Source organism: Propithecus coquereli, unplaced genomic scaffold (assembly GCF_000956105.1).
Source record: "Propithecus coquereli isolate 6110/MARCELLA unplaced genomic scaffold, Pcoq_1.0 Scaffold256, whole genome shotgun sequence".
Lineage (NCBI taxonomy): Eukaryota > Metazoa > Chordata > Mammalia > Primates > Indriidae > Propithecus > Propithecus coquereli.
The window spans coordinates 1,894,680-1,898,782 of record NW_012148130.1 but is presented as its reverse complement, the minus strand read 5'-3'; the positions used below and the strand labels follow the sequence as shown (position 1 = coordinate 1,898,782).

Genomic DNA, 4,103 nt, shown 5'->3' with positions numbered 1-4,103 from the left:
ATATATATTTTTTTAGTTGTCCAGATAATTTCTTTCTATTTTTTGGTAGAGACGGGGGGTCTTACTCTTGCTCAGGCTGGTCTCGAACCCCTGACCTTGAGCGATCCACCCGCCTCAGCCTCCCAAAGTGCTAGGATTACAGGCGTGAGCCACCGCGCCCGGCCTATAGTAAACATTCTTATTTCTTTAGGGTAAAATCCTACAAATAGAATACGTAGATTAAGGGACAAATATATCATTTTTTCTTTTCTTTTTTTTAATAGACTTTAGTTTTCAGAGCAGTTTTAGATACAACCATATTTTTTAGAGCAGAAGGTACAGAGAGTTCCCATATACACTAGCCTCGGCACTGGCCCTGTTAGAGTCCATCAGAGGGATGTATTCATTACAATCAGTGAACGTACGTTGACACATTATTATCATCCAAAGCTCAAAGTTTACATTAGGGTTTACTACTGTATTATGTTCTTTGGGTTTTGACAAGTGTATGATGACATGCATCCACCACTGCAGTAGCATAAACAATCACTGGTCTAAAAAGCCTCTGCTCCGACCTTTCATCCCCCAGCCTTCCCAACCCCCGGCAAGCACCTATCTTTTTCCTGTCTTTGTAGTTTTTCCTTTTTCAGAATGTCGTACAGTTGGAGTCTCAGAGCCTGCAGCCTTTTCAGTTTGGCTTCTTACACTTAGTAATATGCACTTAAAGTTCCTCCTTGCCTTTTCATGGCTTCATAATGCACTTCTTTTCAGCACTGAATAATACACCACTGTCTAGGTATATCACAGTTTTATCTGGGGTACTGTCATTCTGAAAAAGTACCCAGCCACGATTACAAACACATATACCAGCGTTTTCTTCTGTCCTCCCCTCCTCATTTACACCATTGTTCTATCTGTAATTACTGGAGTTTTTCCTACACTTGTGTTAAACTCACATATATATTTTGATCTGTATCTGGACTCTCCATTTTCTTTCTTTTTTCCTTTCTCCTTTTCCTTTTCCTTTCCTTTCCTTTTCCCTTTCCCTTTCCCTTTCCCCTTCCCCTTCCCCTTCCCCTTCCCTTTCCCTTTTCTTTCCTTTCCTTTCCTTTCCGTTTTTTGTTTTGTTTTGTTTTTAAGACAGAGTCTCACCTCTGTTGCCCTGAATAGAGTTCCCTGGCCTCAGCCTAGCTCACAGCAACCTCAGATTCCTGGGCTCAAGCAATTCTCCTGCCTCAGCTTCCTGAGTAGCTGGGATTACAGGCACACACCATGATGCCTGGCTAATTTTTTCTATTTTTAGTGGAGACAGGGTCTTGCTTTTGCTCAGGCTGGTCTTGAATTCCTGAGCTCAAGCGATCCTCCTGCCTCGGCCTCCCAGAGTGCTGGGATTATAGGCATGAGCCACCACGCCTGGCCTGTTTTTTTTTTCTGGATATAGTACCATTTTCATTCTTTTCAGTGTTCCTGGCTCATTGATTGATTGATTGATTGATCCATCGCCCCAGCTGGAGTGCAGTGGCATCATCATAGCTCACTGCAACCTCAAGCTCCTGAGCTCAAGTGATCCTCCTGTGTCAGCCTCCTGAGTAGCTGGGACTATAGGAATGTGTCATCATGACCGGCTAATTTTTCTAATTTTTTGTAGAGACTGCCTTGCTCTTGCTCAGGCTGGTCTCAAACTCCTGGCCTCAAGTGATCCTCTTGCCTGAGCCTCTCAAAGTGCTAGGATTATAGGCATGAGCCACTGCACCTGGCCTGTTTATTCTTGTTGTTTTGTTTTGGTTTTTTGTATTTATTCTTTTAGGTCAATGTTAGTCTTGTGGTATCAAATTCTCTCCAAAAGTATCTTTTTCTTTTTTTTCTTTCTTCAGACTCATAACTGGCACAGAATCCAAAAGTATCTTGATTGGGGTTATGTTGACTTTGCATTTATTTAGTGAGAATTGATTTTCTTTCGTGTTTTGTGTTGAGCAGCTCTATGTGCTTGGTAGTGTACCAGGAACGAGGGATTCGGGAAGCCTATACTCTCATGGAGAGACAGGGAGAAAATGAACATGTGAACACATAACTTATATGTGTATTTTCTAGTCCAGCTCTTCCTTTTTAGAGATAAAACATTGAGGTCTAGAGACAGTAAGTCAAATATTTAACTTAGGTAGTTAGTAGCCAAATTTGGACTTGATTTCTCGTCTCCAGACTGTATGTACTACACCTGTCTTCCTTTATGTGCTGCTTCATTTAATAAGCTATAATTACATTCTTAAAACATTACTAATATTGCACTAGTTGTTTTGGGCTGTGTCTAAGTAAAATTCATTTACTGGGAGATACCACTTAAGGGGTATGCCTAAAAAACATGCCTTGCCTCCAGAGACACACATCATGTTGAGGAAATGTAAATAATTCCTAGTAGCATAGATGAGAACAATAGAGTTTAAATAGTATTATATTAAATGATCATGGAAAATTACTTGATGAAACCATGAGTTGAGATTTCAGGAACAGAGGAGTAAATGAAATAAAAACAATCTGTCATCATGGGATCTGGAGGGTCACAGACTGAGAATCTGAAAAATGTTAACTTGTTGGAGAAGAGGACAGTTGATACTTACATGATTTTAGCATCACGCATCTCCTATATGTCATTCCGTGTTCTGTTGTTCCCCTTGAGACTCAGTAGATGGTGCTCACTTTTCCTGGGTAGGAACAAGGAAAGCGTTGGGTATGGTTGACATTTGAGTAAAATGTTGCAGCGCGAGTAGGAGCTTCCTGTCCTGCCCAGGGGCACAAGTGCACTCTAAACAGAAGAAATGGTAGCATTTGCAAAGGCACGAAGACATGGGGAAGAAACCCAGTGCTTAATTTTAGAGATTTACCTGGCTGTGACTCCAGTTGTCCTTGGGGAAGTGAGAAGCTATGAAGCTGGAAAGGCAGGCTGACTTCTTAAAGGGACAAGGATCCCTGGAAGGATTTTTAGCTAGAAGTGATATGATTTACATTAGAAAGCGCTTGACAGCCCTGTGGTTTAGAGAGGAGTTGGGACTAGAGGTAGTAAGTGTTGCTGGGATTCCAGGTGAAGAGAAGTCGCTGCCCTAACCAGGCCATTGGTGTCAACAGGAGGCCTGATGGAGATTCAGAAAGTGAGTCAGCAGTGTCGGGAGGGTCCAGTTGTCCAGAGGAGGTGGGGACTGCAGGGTCCTGGGGCAGGTGGGTGGGCCTTCACATCCAGGTGCGCCTGCACTGTTCCGTCCTTCATCCCACACATTTCTGCTGAGCATACACCTGCCAGGCTCCCCGTGGCTGTGATGCTGTGCAGCTGCCCTTCTCCGTGGCTTCCACGCCCGCCCCCGGCATCCTCCGCACCCCTCTCCATCCCACCTGGTCTGCACCCCAGACGCCCTGCACCCCTCCCCTGGATTTGGACTTCATTTGTGTACAGAAGCAGTTGGAGATTAGCAAAAGAAAGTGGACATAGAGTAGTAACAAGAAATCTCAAAAGGTTTTAAAATTCTGTCTTCTTTGCTGCGTACGTGGAGTTAGGCCAGATCTTAGGCCCAGTCTGGTTCCTTTCACCGACTTACGAAAAACAAGAAAGTTGACCAAAGCAAGTGTGGTTAAATATAATGCAAAACTGTGGTCTGAGAGTCTTAGGAAAAAGGATGGGCTAAGAAAAGGAATAATCTGAAGATGATTTTGTACAATAATTTTTCATTTTTTAAAGTAGCGCTTGAAAGAGGTGGGGTGGAGCTGGAGGGGAAGCCCGGGTACAGCCTGGCCTGCTTCGGACAGTTTCCTGAAGGAGCACATTTCCAGGTGGGCTGCTGTTGTCTTGGGTGTAGAATTTAGCAAGGTAACTTTTGGCTACTGGATATCCATAGAAACAGATGGTCTTGCTCGTTTATGCATTATGTGTTTCATATGCAATAAGCGTGCAGTTATTGGACTGCATTTTTGTTCTTTTATATTATCAAAACGAGGAACTCCCAGCACAGTGGTAAGAAGCATGGATCTCGATGTTAAAATAGACAAAGACAGAGATGATTAGCTCTGGCAAAGACAATCAAGCTCGCTAATTTTTTTTAAAGCTGGCTATTAACTGTAAAGAAAAAAATTAACACATA

The 4,103-nt window shown here is 43.0% G+C and overlaps 1 protein-coding gene across 1 annotated transcript in view; it reads left to right on the top strand.

Moving 5' to 3' along the window:
* Positions 1 to 4,103, top strand: part of RCOR1 (REST corepressor 1) — a 118,172-nt gene that overhangs the window by 79,888 nt on the left and 34,181 nt on the right. The window lies entirely within an intron of this gene.